The sequence below is a fragment of the Triticum aestivum genome, chromosome 4B (genome assembly GCF_018294505.1).
Source record: "Triticum aestivum cultivar Chinese Spring chromosome 4B, IWGSC CS RefSeq v2.1, whole genome shotgun sequence".
NCBI lineage: Eukaryota > Viridiplantae > Streptophyta > Magnoliopsida > Poales > Poaceae > Triticum > Triticum aestivum.
Genome location: NC_057804.1, coordinates 485,005,084 through 485,028,600, shown reverse-complemented (window position 1 = coordinate 485,028,600; position 23,517 = coordinate 485,005,084).

Sequence of the window (23,517 nt, the reverse complement as noted above, 5' to 3'; positions counted from 1 at the left end):
CTGCCATCGCCTTCTTACACTTGCCGGTGGAGCTCGATGGTGCGTCCTCGACGGTAGCGCAACACTCCAAAGAGGTGCGCTTGCCGGAGTGGGCATCAGAGGTCTTGCCGGACTTTGTCTTCTTCTTCCCCCTGGGAGCTTTAGCGGCGAGTGATTTGCGATCTGTAGCGGCTGTTGCTTCCCGCTAGATCTTGTCGGCGCAGATAAGGGCATCCTTCTTGTCGCCACGGACAAAGATGACACTTATCGGGCCTGGCATCTTCAGTACGTTGTACGCATAATGAGAGGCTGCCATGAACTTGGCAAGTGCTGGACGGCCAAGGATTCCATTGTAAGGTAATGGAAAGTTAGCAACGTCAAAAGTGACCCTCTCAGTCCTGAAGTTCAGCTCGCTGCCAAATGTTACTGGCAACGTGATTTTTCCCTTTGGCTTGCTCCTTCCCGGATTGATTCCTTGAAATGTACCGGTTTCTTCGAGCTCACTGTCAGGGATCTGGAGTTTCTGGAGCACCGCGGAGGAGATCAGGTTCAAGCCGGCCCCACCGTCAACTAACATCTTGGTGACCTTGAGGTTGCGGATAGTTGGTGAAACAAACATCGGCAAGCACCCGACCGCAGTTATGCGATTTGGGTGGTCCTCAATGTCAAAGATGATAGGCGTGCTGGACCATTTCAGAGGCTTGCGTGACTCGACGGGTGGTTCTGCTGCATTAACTTCCCACACCCATTGCTTGAGCTGGCGGTGCGAAGTATGCAGAGAAGCACCGCTATCAAAGCACAGGACCTCTGTGGCTTTCTGGAACTCCTGCTCATCAGTCTCCTCATCATCCATGTCTTCATCGTTGTCGTCATCTTCATCCTTGTCACGGCCGTGAGGAGGTCTGTCTCCTTGCCGCTGCTTCGCCTTGCCGCGACGTCCTCCTCGGCCGGGACATTTCTTGCCGGATCCCCCAGCACCTTCCTGGGCCTTCTCCTTGTCGTGCCGCTCGTATTCAGCTTTCTGTTGTTCAACAAGCTGCTCGACTTTCTTGCAGCTCTGGAGATCGTGGCCTTGGTGCGGTGGATCTTGCAATACTGCTTGTTGGTGCCGTCCTGCTTGTCGGCGACCGCCACAGCCTCTGCGGTAATCTCCTTGCCGGAGTCACCAGCTTTGGCTTTCTTGGCGCCACCACCGTTGCCGGACTGCTCAACAACTAGCACCTCTTTTCCCTTATTCCTCTTGTTGTTCCGCCGCCGGTTTTTCTTTGCCGGGGCAGCATCATCACTATCAGATCCCCTTGCTCCTATGTTCTCTCCAGGGAGTCTCCCTTCCTCAGCACGTGCACACTTGTCGGCCAGGGCATATAGCTCACTGACGTCCCTGATCTTGCACATCGCCATTTCCTCCCGCATCCTGCGGTTTCGCATGTTCTGATGGAACGTGCTGATCACCGCGGCAGGGTGGACGTCTGGGATGTTGTGCTGTACACTGCTGAATCTCTGAATGTACTTGCGCAGGGGTTCTCCCTCCTTCTGGGCGAGCAGATGAAGGTCACTCTCTTGGCCATGAGGCTTGTGGCCGCCTGTGAAGGCGCCGACAAACTAATGGCATAGATCGGCCCAAGAGGATATGGAGTTGTCCGGCAAGTGCATGAGCCAGGATCTGACGTTGGGCTTGAGCACTAGCGGGAAGTAGTTGGCAAGGATCTTGTCGTCCTGTCCCCCGGCAGCCTGCACCGCAATGGTGTAGACGCTGAGGAACTCCGACGTATGCGTCTTACCGTCGTACTTCTCCGGTACGTCTGGCTTGAAGTTCTTCGTGCTGGGCCGCTGGACTCGCCGCAGCTCACGAGTGAACGCAGGACAACCTACCACGTACGGCAAGTCGCCTGGTTCCCCTGGCGCATGCATGTCAACAGAAGGCCCAGCGCGCTTGTCGGATTGACGTCGCGCTTCTCTTCGGCGCTCGATATGAGTACGAGCGTCTTCTTGCTGTCGATCGTGAAGAACTTGGCGCTGATCGCGACGAGCTCGTGGATCCGACGATGCGGCGGAGTCACTGTCGAGGTGGATCCGGTGAGTCGGCGATATTGGCCTTCGGGGTGGTGATTGCATGGTTGTCGCACCCCCTCCAATTTCGTCGCCACCGGCTCGCGCCTGGCAACCCTGCTGCGACGGCGACGTGCTCGGCTGCCGCGAAGTGTCGCTATTGGCGTAGCCGATGAGACTCCGAATGGTGGCCCTCCATTCGTCGATCTTGTCCGACGTCGGAGGGTAATCCAGGAGCAGTTGAGCTCGCGCCAAAGCTTCTGCCAGAGTGGTGGGTGGCAGTGGCGGACGGCGCGAGGAGCGGGATGTGCTCGGACTTCTAACTATGTTAGAAGGAGCATTATCCCGTCCGGGCGACCGCGTCTCGCTCATGCTGGCACGTTGGCGTGCATGCTGGTCTTGAGCGCCCCGGGATCCACCAGCTTGATCTTGGCCCAACAAACATATGGTACTGCGAGTACCATGACGCTGTCGGTCTTGCGCCTCCTGAGATGGGCGCGGAACAATCACGGACGTCGAGGTCTGCGCCACCTTGCCCTTGGACCTGGCAGCGCCGTGAGCTTCCTCGTCGACGTCCGTCCTTCTGCCGACGTCTACCCCACCACCCGTTTGCTCCGGTGGCGGTGGGATCGACGTGGACGGAACAGCTGCCTCCGAAGCCTTCTTCTTCGGTGGCATGTTGATGGAAAAATGAAGATCTAGCTCGTGTGGACGCCGGATCAGGTTCAGACAATCTCGACGCCCCCTACCTGGCGCGCCAAAGATGTCGGGGAAACTGATCCACGAACACCTATGGGGCCAACGAACCGATCCCCTTTCGGTTCGGCGGGGGGCGGAGGTCGCACGAAGAGCAGATCGAGGCAAAGCACACGAGCAGTTTACCCAGCTTCGGAGCTCTCTGGAGAGATAATGCTCCTACTGCTGCTTGTCTGATTCTATTATGTTCTTGCTCGAGAGAGCTAAGTGTTTTCTGACTTACGAATGAGTCGAACCCCCTCTACGTTGCGCATGGGCCTCCTTTTATACGCTAAAGGGGTCACCGACAGGTGGCAACGCAGAGAAGGGTAAAAGTGTAAAAAGAGGAGTGGTTGGTACAGCTACCTGTACAGTGTATCCTACCTAACCCTGACGGCAGGGGACAAGGGCATTAAATGCCTGTCTATGTCGCCCAAACAGTGCAGAAAAGTACCGTCAGGGACGCCACCGCTCGCCACGATGGCAGTCTTGTCAGCTCCGCATGCCACTACGCACCGCTGGCTGCACAACCATCCGCCACGCGCGCCTGGAATGGCCCCCAGAGACACATGTTGGTGGATACGCTGGAGCGTGGGCACAGAGTGGCCGCCTGCCGCGGCAAGCGCCTTGCCGCGGCCGTTGTCTTGTCGGGCCCGGAAGCTTGTCGCTCACCAGGCCTTGAGATGCTTTGGTTGGTCTTCCCGGCAAGCTCCTCTTGCCGGGGCCTTGTTGCCTTGCCGGGACGCGTGGCGCATCGTGGCAAGTTCCTCGGGATGCCTTGGTTGGCCTTCCCGGCAAGCTCCTCTTGCCTGGGCCTTGTCTCCTTGGCTTGAATACTTTGTTCTTGAATGGCTCTAAAGGAACCACGGAGGACCTTGGCGGTCACCCGGCAAACCTTGCCGCGGGGTGCTGCAACTGCCCATGCACAAGTTCGGGATACTAGGGTACCCCTACTCTAGTACACCGACAGAGACGTATCAGCATCCCCAAGCTTAATTCCTACTTGTCCTCGAGTAGGTAAATGATAAAAGAAAGAATTTATGAAGTGCGAATGCTAGCAGGTGCAGAAGTTTGATCAATGATAATTTCAATCACCTTTTCTAGCATGATTATATGTCATAATAGTAGCTCATCTCATAAAACTTTTCATGATCAAGTAACAAGCTATTCACATGTTAAAGAATAGACCATAAACTTTCTTGAAAACTAGCAAACTTCATTCTTAGTCATCAAACAATTGCAATTCATCTTATTTTCAGGAAGGGTCTATGTCAGAGCTTTGATTTAGCAAACTCCACATACTCAACTATCATATAGTCTTCTACAATTGCTAACACTCACGCAATACTTGTGGTTATGGAGTTTTAATCAGACACTGAGAAAGATAGGGGCTTATAGTGTTGCCTCCCGACGTATTCACCTTTGGGTGATGTCTGCAATAATAGTTCATGCTAACTTACATCCAATTGGATATATATATCAGGATCTTTCCAACATGAGGTGCTTGCCAAAGGATAAAATGAAAAAGGGAAAGGTGAAGATCACCTTGACTCTTGCATAAAGTAAAATACATAAAGTAAAAGATAGGCCCTTCGCGGAGGGAAGCAGAGCTTGTCATGCGCTTTTATAGTTGGATGCACAAAATCTTAATGCAAAAGAACGTCACTTTATATTGCCACTTGTATATGGACCTTTATTATGCAGTCCGTCGCTTTTATTGCTTCCATAGCAGGATCGTATAAAGCTTATTTTCTTCACACTAATTAGTCATACATATTTAGAGAGCAATTTTTATTGCATGCACCGATGAAAACTTACTTGAAGGATCTTACTCAATCCATAGGTAGGTATGGTGGACTCTCATGGCAAAAACTGGGTTTAAGGATATTTGTAAGCACAAGTAGTATCTCTACTTGGTGCAAGGAATTTTGGCTAGCATGAGGGGTAAAGGCAAGCTCAACATGTTTGAATGATCCATGACAATATACTTTAACTAAGATGTGAGAAAACATAACCCATTATGTTGTCTTCCTTGTCCAACATCAACTCTTTAGCATGTCATACTTAATGAGTGCTCACAATTATAAAAGATGTCTAAGATAGTATATTTATACGTGAAATCTCTCTTCCTTCAATATTCTATCATGAATTGTTCAAATGACCAATACAATGCTTGCTAACCATAAATAAATTTACAACCTCTACTTGTTAGATGAGAAGTCATTACTCCCCATGGTATAAGCAAATGAGAGATATATAATTTCAGATTTATGACATTCAACTCATTCAACCATTTACTCATAGGATATAGGTGAAGCACATGAGTAAATGACAAACTACTCCAAAAAGATATAAGTGAAGATCAATGAGTAGTTAAATAATTATGTAGCTATGTGAAGACTCTCTAACATTTAAGAATTTCAAATCTTAGTATTTTATTCATACAGCAAGCAAATAAAAACAAAATGGCATTGCAAGGATAGCACAACTCATGTGAAGAAGCAAAAAGTTAGGCTCAACCGATACTAACCGATAATTGTTGAAGAATAAAGGTGGGATGCCTACCGGGGCATCCCCAAGATTAGGTTCTTGAGACTTCTTGAAATATTATCTTGGGGTGCCTTGTGCATCCCCAAGCTTGAGCTTTTGTGTCTCCTTAATTCCTTTTATATCTCGGTTTCCTAAATCTCGAAAGCTTCATCCACACCAAACTCAACAAGAACTCGTGAGATAAGTTAGTATAAACCAATGCAAAAACCTTATCATTTTCTACTGTAACATATCACTAAAATTATTATTCAACATTGAATACTAAATGTCTCTACATATTTAATACCCCTATCCTCAAATAGAATCATTAAACAAGCAAGCATATGCAAACAATGCAAACATAATAGCAATCTGCCAAAACAGTATAGTTTGTAAAGAATGCAAGATTCATCATAATTCCCTAACTCCAAAAATTATAAGAAAAATAGTACGCTGCATAAGATTTATCAGAGCTCAATATGAAAAAAGTTTCAACCCTATATCCTTAGGGAATTTTTGCAACAGCGGTAAACTTTCTGTTTTGAAACAGCAACATGTATACTTGTAAAATAAGCATGGTAAAGGCTACCCTTGACATTTTTATTGAAAATATAGATGCAAAACATTATTCTAAATAACATAAAGCAAATACTAACAAAATAAAATGATGCTACAAGCAAAACACATATCATGTGGTGAATAAAAATATTGCTCCAACTAAAGTTACCGATGAATGAAGACGAAAGAGGGGATGCCATCCGGGGCATCCCCAATCTTAGGCTCTTGGTTGTACTTGAATATTACCTTGGGGTGCCTTGGGCATCCCCAAGCTTAGGCTCTTACCATTCCTTTCCATAGTCCATCGAATCTTTACCCAAAACTTGAAAACTTCACAACACAAAACTCAACACAAAACTCGTAAGCTCCGTTAGTATAAGAAAATAAATCACCACTTTTGGTACTGTAGTAAACTCATTCTAAATTCATATTGGTTTAATATCTACTGTATTCCAACTTCTATATGGTTCATACCCTCCGATACTACTCATAGATTCATCAAAAAAAGCAAACAACACATAGAAACAGAATCTGTCAAAAACAGAACGGTCTGTAGTAATCTGTATCAAACGTATACTTATGGAACTCAAAAAATTCTGAAATAAATTGGTGGACTTGAGGAATTTGTCTATTAATCATCTGCAAAAATAATCAACTTAATAGCACTGTCGAATAAAAAATGGCAGCTAATCTCGTGAGCGCTAAAGTTTCTATTTTTTACAGCAAGATCATATAGACTTCACCCAAGTCTTCCCAATGGCTCTACTTGGCACAAACACTAATTAAAACATAAAACCACATATAACGAGATTCTAGATGAATTATTTATTACTAAACAGGAACAAAAAGCAAGGAAAAAAATAAATTGGGTTGCCACCAAACAAGCGCTATCGTTTAACGCCCCTAGCTAGGCGTGATGATTTGAATGATGCTCACATAAAAGATAAGAATTGAAACATAAAGAGAGAATTATGAAGAATATGACTAGCACATTTAAGTCTAACCCACTTCCTATGCAGAGGGATTTTGTGAGCAAACAACTCATGGGAACAATAATCAACTAGCATAGGAAGGCAAAACAAGCATAGCTTCAAGATTTTCAACACATAGAGAGGAAACTTGATATTATTGCAATTCCTACAAGCATATGTGCCTACCTAATAATAATTTTCAGTAGCATCATGAATGAATTAAAAAATATAACCAGCACATAAAGCATTCTGTTCATGATCTACAAGCATAGAAATTTTGTTTCTCTCCACATAAGCAAATTTATTCTCATCAGTAGTAGTGGGAGCAAAATCAACAAAATAACTATCATGTGAGGCGTAATCCAATTGAAAACTAAAATCATGATGACCAGTTTCATGGTTATCATTATTCTTAATAGCATACAATTCATAAGAATAATCATCATAGATAGCAACTTTATTCTCATAATCAATTGGATCCTCTTCCGAAATAGTGGATTCATCACTAAATAAAGTCATGACCTCTCCAAATCCACTTTCATAAATATAATCATCATAAAAAGGAGGTATGCTTTCATCATAATAAATATTCTCATCAAAACTTGGGGGACAAAAAATATCATATTCATCAAACATAGCACCCCCAAGCTTGTGGCTTTGCATATCATTAGCATCATGGGTATTCAAAGAATTCATACTAATAACATTGCAATCATGCTCATCATTCACATATTTAGTGACAAACATTTTATAGATTTCTTCTTCTAGCACTTGAGCACAATTTTCCTTACCATCATTCTCACTAAAGATATTAAAAAGATGAAGTGTATGAGACAAACTCAATTCCATTTTTTTGTAATTTTCTTTTATAGATTAAACTAGTGATAAAACACGAAACAAAAAGATTCGATTACAAGATCTAAAGATATACCTTCAAGCACTCACCTCCCCGGAAACGGCGCCAGAAGAGCTTGATGTCTACTACACAACCTTCTTCTTGTAGACGTTATTGGGCCTCCAAGTGCAGAGGTTTGTAGGACAGTAGCAAATTTCCCTCAAGTGGATGACCTAAGGTTTATCAATCCGTGGGAGGCGTAGGATGAAGATTGTCTCTCTCAAACAACCCTGCAACCAAATAACAAAGAGTCTCTTGTGTCCCCAACACACCCAATACAATGGTAAATTGTATAGGTGCACTAGTTCGGCGAAGAGATGGTGATACAAGTGCAATATGGATAGTAGATATAAGTATTTGTAATCTGAAAATATAAAAACAGCAAGGTAACTAAGGAGAAAAGTGAGCGTAAACGGTATTGCAATGCTAGGAAACAAGGCCTAAGGTTCATACTTTCACTAGTGCAAGTTCTCTCAACAATAATAACATAATTGGATCATATAAATATCCCTCAACATGCAACAAAGATTCACTCCAAAGACACTAATAGCAGAGAACAAACGACGAGATTATGGTAGGGTACGAAACCACCTCAAAGTTATCCTTTCTGCTCGATCTATTCAAGAGTCCGTAGTAAAATAACATGAAGCTATTTTTTCCATTCAATCTATCATAGAGTTCATACTAGAATAACACCTTAAGACACAAATCAACCAAAACCCTAATGTCACCTAGATACTCCATTGTCACCTCAAGTATCCGTGGGCATGAGTATATGATATGCATCATACAATCTCAGATTCATCTATTCAACCAACACAAAGTACTTCAAAGAGTGCCCCAAAGTTTCTACCAAAGAGTCAAGACGAAAACGTGTGCCAACCCCTATGCATAAGTTCACAAGGTCACTGAACCCGCAAGTTGATCACCAAAACATACATCAAGTGAATCCCGTGAATATCCCATTGTCACCACAGATAAGCACGACAAGACATACATCAAGTGTTCTCAAGTCCTTAAAGACTCAATCTGATAAGATAACTTCAAAGGGAAAACTCAATCCATTACAAGAGAGTAGAGGGGGAGAAACACCATAAGATCCAACTATAACAGCAAAGCTCGCGATACATCAAGATCGTGCCAAATCAAGAACACGAGAGAGAGAGAGATCAAACACATAGCTACTGGTTCATACCCTCAACCCGAGGGTGAACTACTCCCTCCTGGTCATGGAGAGCGCCGGGATGATGAAGATGGCCACCGGTGAGGGATCCCCCTCCAGCAGGGTGCCCGAACAGGGTCCTCATTGGTTTTTGGTGGCTACAGAGGCTTGCGGCGGCGGAACTCCCGATCTATTGTTCGCTTCGAAGGTTTTAGGGTATATGGACTTATATAGGTGAAAGAAGTTGGTCGGGGGACACTCGAGGGGCCCACGAGACAGGGGGTGCGCTCAGTAGGTGGGGGGGCACGCCCCCACCCTCGTGGCCACCATGAAGCTTCCTTGACTTCAACTCCAAGTCTCCTCGACCGCTTTGGTTCCAAAAATAACGCTCCCGAAGGTTTCATTCTGTTTGGACTCCGTTTGATATTCCTTTTCTTCGAAACACTGAAATAGGCAAGAAAACTGCAATATGGGCAGGGCCTCCGGTTAATAGGTTAGTCCCAAAAATAATATAAAAGTGTATAATAAAGCCCATAATCATTCAAAACTGATAATATAATAGCATGAATGCTTCATAAATTATAGATACGTATCAGCATCCAGTTACGTTGTGACATTTGATACACCCAAAGTATTCGTACGTTATCCGGGAGTTGCACAATCTCATTCTAAGAAATGATACTTGACATTGGAAAAGCTCTAGCAAACGAACTACGCGATCTTGTCCATCACATCATTCTCCTAATGATGTGATCTCGTTATCAACGACATCCAATGTCCATTGTCAGGAAACCACAACCATCTATTGATCAACGAGCTAGTCAACTAGAGGCTCACTAGGTACAAGTTGTAGTCTATGCATTCACACATGTATTACGGTTTCTGGTTAATACAATTATAGCATGAACAATAGACAATTATTATGAACAATGAAATATAATAATAACTATTTTATTATTGCTTCTAGGGCATATTTACAACAAAATGTGATGCTGTAATAATCATGCATAAAAGAGTTCAGAGAAAACTCAAATACTATTCATGGATAGATCTGATCATAAACTCACAATTCATCGGATCCCAACAAACACACTACAACAAGTGATTACATCGGATAGAACTCCAAGAACATCGAGGAGAGCATTTTATTAAAGATCAAATAGAGAGAAGAAGCCATCTAGCTACTAACTATGGACCTGTGGGTCTGTGGGAAACTACTCACGCATCATCGGAAAGGCAGCAAGGATGATCTAGAGCCCCTTCGTGATCGAATCCCCCTCCGGTAGAGTTGTAAGTGCATGTAGTACCACCCCTAGTTGGTTTTGGAGTATTGAAGACAAACTTGGTTGAGGGACTAATGTGTTTGTGAGATTCACAGGAGAACACAGGTAGAAGTCCCTATTGATTTGGTTTACCCATCAAAGATGGCCCCTAAAAATGTATGAAGACATTGGTGGTTCGCAAAGAGATACGTGTCAAACATAATGACACGTGAAGACATTCGCTTGAAGACAATGAACTGTGAAGACATAGTTTATTTTGTAGTTTCATTTTCTTATTTCCTGAGTCATAGGAACCACCGAACTGTTAAGTGGGTCCGGGTGAACAAAGTCAGAAAACTAATGTGATGCTCAACTCAAATCCTATGTCTTCAGGTGAAGACAAATGAGAGAAAATCTTATCCTGACTTGGATGACCCAGCTTTGCTTGTAGCCCAAGTCAAGCTGTCGCGTGTGTTTGAAATCCGGTCGTTGGATAGATGTCAGTTGTCCATTGACCTAGGGTCATTTCGGGCATAACATGTTGGATTGCCCCTGGTTATAAATAGCCACCCCCTCCACCATAAATTGGTGGCTGCTCAGATTTAGTGCACGACTTTTGTCATTTCAGAGCAACCCACCTCCGAAGCCTTTGAGAGAGAATCCTCGCGAGGACAAACCCAAAACACCCAAAGCCCAAAGAGTGTTTGGCATCACTAAAGACTTTTTATTTCGCATGATCCGAAGACTTATTACACTAGAATATTGTGATCTTCCAATCGGTTAGGCGTCACATTCTGAGGATCCAAGAGTCATTGTGGACCGCTGGTGAACGAAGTGTGTGAAGGTTTGGAAGTCTACCTTGAAGACTTACCTGAGTGATTGGGCTAGGACTAAGTGATCTTAGCTCAAGGGGAATAAGGTGAAGACATGGTCTTCGAAGTTTAAGCTCAGCCTCCCTAACCAGACGTATAGTTGTCACAGCAACCGGAACTGGTCTACCAAATCCTTGTCTTTGTCAAGCTACTGGTTCTATCACTTCACTCCTTACTTTCTATTTAGCTTCGTGAAGTTATTGCTTGCTGGTGTGGCTTAGATCTACGTTGGTATTTCCCCAAAGAGGAAGGGATAATGTAGCACAACTACGACAAGTATTTCCCTCAGTTATGAAACCAAGATTATCAATCCACTAGGAGAACCAAGCAACACTATGTAAATGGTACCTGTACACAAAGAACAAATCCTCACAACCCAACGCGTAAAAGAGGGGTTGTCAATCCCTCCTCGGTAAAAAGATAGATTAAATTGTATGTGTTTGGGTAAATAGATCTGAATTAAAGACGAAATAAAATGAGTAAAGAAAAAGTGCAACAAGGTATTTTTGGTTTTTGGAACAATAGATCTGAAAAAATGATAAAAGATAGATCTAAAAGCAATATGATAAAAGATAAACCCGGGGGCCGTAGATTTCACTAGTGGTTTCTCTCGAGAAAATAGCACACGGTGGGTAAACAAATTACTGTTGGGCAATTAATAGAAGATCAAATAATTATGACAATATCCAAGACAATGATCATGTATATAGGCATCACGTCCAAGATTAGTAGACCGAAATGATTCTGCATCTACTAATATTACTCCACACATCGACCGCTATCCAGCATTCATCTAGTGTATTAAGTTCATGGAGAACCGGAGTAATGCAATAAGAATGATGACATGATGTAGACAAGATATATTCCTATGGGAATAGACCGCATCTCTTTATCCTTAATAGCAAGAATACATGCGTGCCTCGCTACCCCTTCTGTCACTGGGTGAGGACACCGCAAGATCGAATCCATCACAAAGAAGCTCTTCCCATTGCAAGAAAAGTCAATCTAGTTGGCCTAACTAAACCAAAGATTCAGAGAAGAAATGCAAGACTATAACAATCATGCATATAAAAGATCAAAGGAACTCAAATAACATTCATGTATATAAATCTGACCATAAACTCGAACTTCATCGAATCCCAACAAACACACCGCAAAAAGTCATTACATCAAATAGATCTCCAAGAACATTGAGGAGAACATTGTATTGAGAATCATAAAGAGAGAAGAAGCCATCTAGGTACTGCCTAAGGACCCGTAGGTCTATGGTGAACTACTGATGCCTGCTTGAACTAGTCGGTATTTCCCTAAAGGGGAAGGGATGATGCAGCACATCGATGGTAGGTATTTCCCTTAGTGATGAGACCAAGATTGTCGAACCAGTAGGAGAACCACACAACACAACGTAAAGAACCCCTGCACACAAATAACAAATACTCGCAACACGACATGTTAAAGGGGTTGCCAATCCCTTATGGGTAACGGTGCCAGCAATTGGCGTGGAGACGTGATAAAGTTGTAATAGATAGGATAAATGGAGCGCAGATAAAATAAAGTGCAACAAGGTATTTTCATATTTATGGTTTGGTAGATTTGTAAAATAAAAGAAAAGGAAAATAGATCACAAAGGCAAAAATGATAAGAAGAGACCCGGGGGCCGTAGGTTTCGCTAGTGGCTTCTCTCGAGAAAAATAGCAAACGGTGGGAAAACAATTACTGATGGGAATTGATAGAACTTCAAATAATCATGACGATATCCAGGCAATGAACATTATATAGGCATCACGTCCAAGATTAGTAGACCAACTCCTGCCTGCATCTACTACTATTACTCCACACAAAGACCGCTATCCAGCATGCATCTAGTGTATTAAGTTCATGGAAAAATGGAGTAATGCAAAAAGAACAATGACATGATGTAGACAAGATCTATTTATGTAGAAATAGATCCCATCTTGTTATCCTTAATAGCAATGATACATACGTGTTGTTTCCCCTTCTGTCATTGCGATCAAGCACCGTAAGATCGAACCCATCACAAGCACCTCTTCCCATTGCAAGATAAATAAATCAAGTTGGCAAAAAAACCAAATATCAGAGAAGAAATACGAGGCTATAATCAATCGTGTATATAAGAGATCAAAGAAGACTCAAATAACTTTCATGGATAAAAACATAGATCTGATCATAAACTCAAAGTTCATCGGATCCCAACAAACACACCGCAAAAAGACTTACATCATATGGATATCCAAGAGACGATTGTATTAAGAATCAAGAGAGAGAGAGAGAGAGGAAGCCATCTAGCTGCTAACTACTGACCCATAGGTCTACAAAGAACTACTCACGCATCATCGGAGAGGCACTAATGGGCATGATGAACCCCTCCGTGATGGTGTCTAGATTGGATCTGGTGTTTCTGGAACTTGTAGTGGCTGGAACTGATTTTTGTTGACTCCCCTAGGGTTTCTGGAATATTGGGGTATTTGTAGAGCAAAGAGGCGGTGCGGGAGACCACCGAGGAGGGCACAACCCACCTGGGGTCCCAGGCGCGCCCTGGTGGGTTGTGCTCCCCTCGGAGCAACCCTCAGGTACTTTCTTGGCCCATACGGCGTCTTTTGGTCCAGAAAAAATCCACAAAAAGTTTCGTTGCGTTTGGACTCCATTTGGTATTGATTTCCTGCGATGTAAAAAACAAGCAGAAAACAGCAACTGGCACTGGGCACTATGTCAATAGGTTAGTACCAAAAAATGATATAAAATGACTATAAAATGATTGTAAAACATCCAAGAATGATAATATAACAACATGGAACAATCAGAAATTATAGATACGTTGGAGACGTATCAGCATCCCCAAGCTTAATTCGTGCTCGTCCTCGAGTAGGTAAATGATAGAAACAGAATTTTTGATGTGGAATTCTGCCTGACATGTTCGTCACATATTCTTTTCTTTATAGCATGGACATTTGGACTTTTTATATGGTTCAAAGAAATAGTCTAGTTTTGAGATGAAGACTTTAATACTCAAGCATATCAACAAGCAACAATGTATTTCAAAATATCAATGCTAAAGCAAGTTATCCCTAACCCATTATGCTCAACCATTGATCCATTCATGAAACACACTAAGCTACACCCAATGCTCAAATACGATCATTATGCCACTTATTCGGTGCTTTATAAGAGAAGATGGAGACTCAAATTCAAAATAAACATTGCATAAAGTAAAAGAAAGGCCCTTCGTAGAGGGAAGTAGGGATTTGTAGAGGTGCGAGAGCTCAAAGCGAAAATTGAGAGATAAAAACATTTTGGGAGGCATACTTTTCCCACCAACAAAAATGACTTAGAGTTCCCAACACCTTCCATGCTAGATATATCATAGGCGGTTCGCAAACAGAAAATAAAGTTTATTCCTTTTTCCACCATACTTTCACCTTCCATGGCTAACTGTATCCATGAGTGCCCTCCATACCAACACTTTCCAAGGAATTTATTATTTGACAACATAAAGTAAATTCATTTTTTCATTTCAGGACTGGGCATCCCTAATACCTTTGCCGTACTCTCGTGCAATGGCAAGTTAATAAACACTCATCGTGAGAATAACACATCTAGCATGGAAATCATCAGCCACCCCTCACCGCCTCGCGAGCGGTACGGGCACACAAAAGAGAAATTTATTTTGAAAATTAGAGATGGCACATAAAAATTTGCTTAGAATGGCACGGAAATACCGCATATAGGTAGGTATAGTGGACTCATATGGCAAAACTGGTTTAAAGGGTTTTGGATGCACAAGTAGTGATCATACTTAGTGCAAAATGAAGGTTAGCAAAAAGATTGAGAAGCGCCCAACCAAGAAATGAAAAATCTCGTACCCAAGCATTAAGCATAATTAACACCGAATAATGCACCATTAGTAGGATATAATTTCATTGCATAACTATTGACTTTCGTGCTTGCATAGGGAATCACAAACCTTAACACCAATATTCTTACTAAAGCATAATTACTCATCAACATGGCTCACATATCATATCGTCGTATCTCAAAACCATTACTAAGAACCAAGTTTATTTTGTCCAATGATCTTCATGAAAGTTTTTATTATATCCTCCTTGGATATCTATCACTTTCGGACCAATTTCATATGTTGCTTTTAATAAGCTCAAACAAATATAAGTGAAGAACATGAGCATAATATTTCTTTCTATCAAAATAATCTAAGTGAAGCAAGAGAGAATTTCTTTAAAAAATTACAAACTCCCAAATAAATCTAAGTGAAGCATGAGAACATTTCCTCAAAAATAACAAAGCACACCGTGCTCAAAAAGATATAAGTGAAGCACTAGAGCAATTCCATGGCTCTAAAAATTTAAGTGAAGCATAGGAGCAAGCTTAGCATAATTTTTGGCTCTCTCAAAAAGGTGTGTCCAGCAAGGATTCAAGACTTAAAACACAAAGAAAAACAAGCATAGACTCATATCATACAAGATGGTTCAAGCAAAACTCATAATATGAGACAAATAAAAATATAGCTCCAAGTAAAATGCCAATGGCCGTTAGAAGAAAGAGGGGATGACACTCGGGGGCATCCCCAAGCTTAGCTGCTTGCTACTTCTTTGAATATTATCTTGGGGTTCCTCTGGCATCCCCAATCTTAGCCTTCTGCTAATCCTTGTTCCTTCATCCATTGTAAGATCACCCAAAACATGAAAACTTCAATCACACAAAACTCAACAAAACCTTCGTGAGATCCATTAGTATAAGAAAGCAAACCACTACTATAAGTACTACAGCAAACCCATTCATATTTTATTTTTGCATTATATATACTATATTCCAACTTTTCTATGGCAAAAAATCTTCAAAGAAAACCATAGAATCATCAAAACAAGCACACAACGCAAAGAAAACAGAATCTGTCAAAAACAAAACAGTCTGTAGCAATCTGACTACTTCGAATACTTCTGTAACTCCGCAAATTCTGAAAAATTAGGAAGACATGAATAATTTGTTTATTACTCTTCTTGAAAAAGAATCAACTCAAAATCACTCTTCTTATAAACATGAAAAATAATTTCATGAGTGCAAAAGTTTCTATTTTTCAGCAAGATCAAATCAACTCTCATCCAAATCATCCCAAAGGCCTTGCTTGGCACAAACACTAATAAAAACAACAAAAACACATGTAATCAGAGGCATAATTGTGTATTTTATTGAAAACATCAAGAAAACCAAAGAGGAAAAAGATATGTTGGGTTGCCTCCCAACGAGCGCTATCGTTTTACACCCCTTGCTAGGCATAACGTGTAGGATCTACGTGTTATCATCTTTAGCCTTGTTTTCCTTGGAAGTATTTTTGTTGGGGGGGGGCAAATAAAACATAAAACACATTATCGATGGAGACCTTAGCACTATCGAGTTGCTTTTTATCATAACCCTTTTGATTTCCGGCAGCAATCCAAGAATAGTGTTGATTAACATCATTGAAAACTTGTTGGATCATGTCTAAAACAGGGACTTGCTTTTTAAGATTATCATCAAAGATTTGGTTATCCCCAAGCAAATGTATCAACGTATAATCACTATTATAAAGGATTTCATCGATCATGGGTTTTTCATGATTCATACCATAAAAATCAAAGATTTCCCTAGCTTCCCATATTATCTAGTCAAATTCATTCATGGGAACAAGAGTGGCTAACTTTTTAGCTATAGGATTCTTTATAACGGGCAATTCATAGAACAATCTTTCCAAGGTAGGATGAGTACAGATAAATTTAGTTTCAAGTTTCAGAACTAGTGCCAAAATAGCTTCCACATAAGATCTAGTACTTTTAAGTATAGGAATATCATCAAGACTTAATTTTCTGACACAGTTGAAAAATTCGTGGATATGTTCTTTTCCCAAAAAATTCCCTTGCCCCAGACAAATGTTTTGGCATCCAGATTACTCGTACGCTCCATTTTAGGAGTTAGGCCATCATTCGTTTCTGCCATACCAAAATCACTCATGGTGACTACTCAACAAGATTGCACACAAAAATATATCTCACGAGAAAACGGCGAACAGAAAAGAGGGCGAATAAAACGACAAATTTTTGTGAAGTGGGGGAGACGAAAATGAGAGGCAAATGGCAAATACTGTAAATTGCAAGGAGATGAGATTTGTGATTAGGAGCCTGGTTGATGTTGATTATGTCTCCCCGGCAACGGTGCCAGAAATTCCTTTTGACACCTTCTTGAACTACGTCGTTATTTCCCCAAAGAGGAAGGGATGATGCAGCACAGTGGCGGTAGGTATTTCCCTTAGTGATGAGACCAAGGTTCTCGAGCCAGTAGGAGAACCACGCAACACAATGTAAACAGCCCCTGCACACAAATAACAAATACTCGCAACCCGATGTGTTAAAGGGGTTGTCAATCCCTTTCGGGTAACGGTGCCAGAAATTGGCGCGGAGACGTGATAAAGTTGTAATAGATAGGATAAATGGAGCGCAAATAAAATACAGTGCAGCAAGGTATTTTGGTATTTTTGGTTTAATAGATCTAAAAATAAAAGCAAAGGAAAATAGATCACAAAGGCAAATATGATAAGAAGAGACCCGGGGGGGCGTAGGTTTCACTAGTGGCTTCTCTCGAGAAAAATATCAAACACTGGGAAAACAATTACTGTTGGGCAATTGATAGAACTTCAAATAATCATGACGATATCTAGGCAATGATCATTATATAGGCATCACGTCCAAGATTAGTAGACCGACTCCTGCTTGCATCTACTACTATTACTCCACACATGGACCGCTATCCAGCATGCATCTAGTGTATTAAGTTCATGGAAAAATGGAGTAATGCAATAAGAATGATGACATGATGTAGAAAAGATCTACTCCCTCCGTTCCAAAATAGATGACCCAACTTTGTACTAACTTAGTATAAAGTTGGGTCATCTATTTTGGAACGGAGGGAGTATTTATGTAGAAAATAGATCCCATCTTGTTATTCTTAATAGCAACAATACATACGTGTCGTTTCCCCTTCTGTCACTCGGATCAAGCACCGTAAGATCGAACCCATCACAAATCACCTCTTCCCATTGCAAGATAAATAGATCAAGTTGGCCAAACAAAACCCAAATATTGGAGAAGAAATACGAGGCTATAATCAATCATGCATATAATAGATCAAACAAGACTCAAATAACTTTCATGGACAAAAACATAGATCTGATCATAAACTCAAAGTTCATTAGATCCCAACAAACACACCGCAAAAAGACTTACATCATATGGATCTCCAAGAGACCATTGTATTGAGAATCAAGAGAGAGAGAGAGAGAGAGAGAGAGAGAGAGAGGAAGCCATCTAGCTACTACATACGGACCGATAGGTCTACAAAGAACTACTCACGCATCATCGGAGAGGCACCAATGGGCATGATGAACCCCTCCGTGATGGTGTCTAGATTGGATCTGGTGTTTCTGGAACTTGCGGTGGCTGGAATTGATTTTTGTCGACTCCACTAGGGTTTCTGGAATATTGGGGTATTTATAGAGCAAAGAGGCGTTGCCGGAGGCCACCGAGGTGGGCACAACCCACCTGGGCACGCCTGGGGTCCAGGCGCGCCCTGGTGGGTTGTGCTCCCCTTGGAGCACCCCTCCGGTACTTTCTTGACCCATACGGTGTCTTCTGGTCCAGAAAAAATCCACAAAAAGTTTCGCTGCATTTGGACTCCGTTTAGCATTTATTTCCTGCGATGTAAAAAACAAGCAGAAAACAGCAACTGGCACTGGGCACTATGTCAATAGGTTAGTACCAAAAAATGATATAAAATGACTATAAAATGATTGTAAAACATCAAGAATGATACTATAACAACATGGAACAATCAAAAATTATAGATACGTTGGAGATGTATCAACTACTCATGTATCATCGGAGCAGCACCAATCAGGATGATGAACCCCTCCGTGATCGTGCTCCCCTCTGGTGGAGTGCCAGAATAGGGCTCTATAGATTGGATCTCATGGTTCTGGAACTTGCGGCGGCTGGAATTGTGTTCCGTCGACTGCCCTAGGGTTTTTGGAATTTTTGGGTATTTATAGAGCTGAGAGGCGGTGCAGGAGAACACCATGGGCCCCACAACCCATCAGGGCGCACCAGGGGCCTCTGGCACGCCCTTGTGTATTGTGGGCCCCATGGGCCTCTCCTCTATTGCTTCCTTGGCTCCCAAGTTGTCTTATGGTCCAAAAAAATCTCCAAAAAGGTTTGCTATGTTTGGACTCTGTTTGATAGGGATATTCTGTGAAGTAAAAAACAAGCAAAAAATAGCAACTGGCATTGGGCACTATGTCAATAGGTTAGTCCCAAAAATGATATAAAGTTGCTATAAAATGATTGTAAAACTTCCAAGAATGTTAATATAATAGCATGGAATAATCAAAAATTATAGACGCGTTGGAGACGTATCTGCATCCTCAAGCTTAATTCCTGCTCGTCCTTGAGTAGGTAAATGATAAAACATAATTTTTGATGTGGAATGTTGCCTAACATGTTCATCACATATTATTTTCTCTTATAGCATGGACATTTGGACTTTTAGATGGTTCAAAGCAATAGTCTATATTTGACATGATAACTTCATTACTCAAGCATATCAACAAGCAACCATGTCTTTCAAAATATCAACACAAAAAAAGTTATCCCTAGCCCATCATGCTCAATGATTGATCCATTCATGAAACACACTCAAAGATTAGCTACATCCTATGCACAAGTATGGTCATAGTGCTCCCTAGTTGGTGCTTTATAAGAGACTATGGAGACTAAAATAAAAATAAAATTGCATAAAGTAATAGATACGCCCTTCGCGGAGGGAATCAGAGATTTGTAGAGGTGCCAGAGCTCAATGCTTAAATTGAGAGATAAAGTATTTTGAGAGGCATGCTTTTCCCATCAACAAAACGAATGAGTAATTTCCAATACTTTCCATGCTAGATACATCATAGGCGGTTCCCAAACATAAAATAAAGTGTATTCCTTTTTCCACTATTCATTCGCATTCCATGGCTAGCCATATCCACGGGTGCCTTCCATACCAACACTTTCTAAGGAATTTATTATTTGACAACATAAAGTAAATTCATTTTTCATTTTAGGACTGGGCATCCCTATTACTGCCACACTCTCATGCAATGACAAGTGAATAAATACTCATCTTGAGAATAACACATCTAGCATGGAAAAATATTGGCCACCCCCTGCCACTTCATGAGCTGTACAGGCACACAAAAAGGAAATTCATTTGAAAATTAGAGTTGGCACATACAAATTTACTTAGAACAGCACGGAAATACCACATATAGGTAGGTATGGTGGACTCATATGGCAAAACCAGGTTTAATGATTTTGGATGCACAAGTTGTATTTCTACTTAGTATAAGTGGAGGCTAACAAAAAGATTAAGAAGCAACCAACCAAGAAACAAAAATTCTCATAAACGAGCATTAAGCATAACTAACGCCGAATAATGCACCACAAGTAGGATGTAATTTCATTGCATAACTATTGACTTTCGTGCTTGCATAGGGAATCACAAACCTTAACACCAATATTCTTACTAAAGCATAATTACTCACCAACATGATTCACATATTACTATCATCATATCTCAAAACTATTACAAAGAATCAAGTTTATTTTTCCAATGATCTTCATGAAAGTTTTTATTATATCCCTCTTGAATATCTATCACTTTGGGACTAATTTCGTATATTGCAATTGCTTTTGACAAGCTCAAACATCAAGTCTTCTGGAATACGACACTACTCAGCATAGAACAAATCAGCTTTTATTACAAGGGATTAGGGTACACGGATCTGATGTTACAAAGGATCACATCAGCATGGTGACACTATGCCTGCTAAGGTAGCTCTATGCTACCAGCAGAATAACTCGTAGCAGCGGAACAACGATCATGGTGATGACCACTCTGCAGGGACTCTGGCTGGGACACGGTCTAGCTCGCACGAACAGAATACTTGGCAAGCAATCACTCACAACATCACCTGCAAACTGGCATGACACGCCATGTGAGTACTTTGAATGCACTCGCAAGATCACAACAACCAAATGCATAAAGGCAAGACAATAACATAGCATTAACATGTTAAGTTATTATCAACCACTACGATGTGGAAACAATTATTTAGCACGATATGGTAGTACTAAAATTACTATTGAACCATCATATCAAGAACCACATCACTCTTGGCTATCCAGCCAAGCAATAAATCACCGCGATCACCTCGTGATCACCACATGATCACACCACAACTGAATGATCATCCTCAAGATCATCCCAACATCGGCATCCTGCCAAGCTGTTACTGCTCACATAAATATAAGTCATCTAAGAAGTCATCCCATCATATGAGCGTTGATCAAACAGTGTGACCTACTACGAACTGTGTCCATGGCCGAGGACGTGCCTATCGCTAGTTTGTACACTCTGCATAGGTTAGTACACTGTGCCCACACCACCGAACCCATGGCCTCGTGTTCCCATTCGGGTGGACCAACGATGTTCCGACAAAACCAATATATTGCATGACACTCTCCCGGCCACTTCGACAAACTCCCCTTTGGGCTAAGTCATGGGTGGCCCCGGATGGCACTATGTACATCAAACGGCCACCGTCGTGGAAAAACAAAAGAAAAACAGTCCCAAACGGGGACAATGGATCCATACAACTCGGGCACACAAGGTTATCGCTGCCCACCAGGTATCATATCCAAAATAACTCCAAAGCATAATATCAAAATACTATCATGATGAAAATAAATATCACTCCTAATTATCCAATTGCAATATAACACCCGCAATCTGCAAAGCATTTGAAAGAACATGTGGTGCCCCCATGTTTGGTTTTGGTAATTGATGACAATCTCTATGGACTAATGGTTGCCTTGAGTTTCATTTGAAGGATTTATCCATAAGTTTTTCATGGAGTCCATTTGTTGGTTTCAAGGAGAGTTTGTGATAACCAAGGTGCCATTCAAGGAATTACCTAAAGATTGGTCATGTGAGAGGTTGATCAAGACTAAGTCAAAGAGTGAATCAAGTTCTTGGTTCTTGTTTGGTTCTCTTTGTGAGTTTTAGAGCTTTTGGTCATCTTGATGACAAGCTCGAGTTCATCGAAAACGGAGTTCACATGCAACTTCTATGATGTTTTCGATGTTGGAGGTTCTGCCAGTTCTTCTCTGTTGGAGGTTTCTCTCCTATTTATGTTAGGTTTTGCCAGTTCTTTGTTGTTTTGATGCTACTCGTTGTCTTGTATCCAACAAGCTTTAGTTTGCTCAATTCGGAGCTCATTTGCAGAAGTTATGGCAGTTCTGGTTTACCTTGGAGTGTACTTGCTTTCGTGGAAGTGGCATAAGGTTGGCGCCAGCGGTATTACCGCTGGACCGGAGTGTTAGTACCGCGTATCGCCACAAGCAGTAGTACTGCTGTCCCACAGCGGTAGTACCGCCCATGGCCATAAGCGGTAGTACGGCTCCGGTTTCGCGCTAATACTGCCTCAACTCGAGACGTGGTTTTCTCGTGTCGGGTTCAGCGGCAAAAGTAGCAGTTGTAGGAGCGGTAGTACCGCTTGTGTGCGGTAGTACCACGGCTACTACCGCCCCTAGTACCGCTGGGCCAAGCGGCCGTACCGCTGTGGACAACGGTAGTACCGCTGGCTCCAGCGGTAGTGCCGCTCATTCGGCTTTGCCTCTCCCTTTGTTTTGCTCCGGTCTCTGTGTTCTACTGCCCAGGCGGTAGTACCGCTCCCCTGAGTGGTAGTGCCGCTCGTGCGTGGACTGAGCACATAACAGTTGGATTCGGGAGCTCCTATAAAAGTGGGTCTTCTTCCCCATTCAACCTCATCTCTTAAGCTCGTGTTCTTCCCCCATTGTTGACCTTCTTCGAGCTTGCTACTCTCAACCCCTCCAATGATTCTTGCTAGTTCTTGATTGAAAAGAGAGAGGAGATCTAGATCCACATTTCCACCAATAACTTTCTCCTCTATGTGAGGGGAACCCCTTGGATCTAGATCTTGGAGTTCTTCGTGTTCTTCTTTCGTTCTTCCTCTCATTTTCCTCCCTAGAATTGGTTGCTTTGGTGGGGTTTGGGAGAGAAGGACTTCGGCACTCCGTGTGCCCTTGCCATTGCATTTGGTGCATCGGTTTGAGTTCTCCACGTGATACGTGGAAGTTACAAGTTGAGAAGCTTATTACTCTTGGGTGCATGGTACCCTTGAGCTTGTTACTCTTGGGTGTTTGGACACCCTAGATCTTGTTCCTCTTGGGTGCCTTGGTGCCCTAGACGGTTGGAGTTGTTCGGAGCTCAATCATTGTGGTTTAAAGCTCCAGGCAAGCATCGAGGTCTCCAATTAGGTTGTGGAGATCGCCCCGAGCAATTTGATGGGTTCCGGTGACCGCCCCCAAGGGGTGCCAAAGGG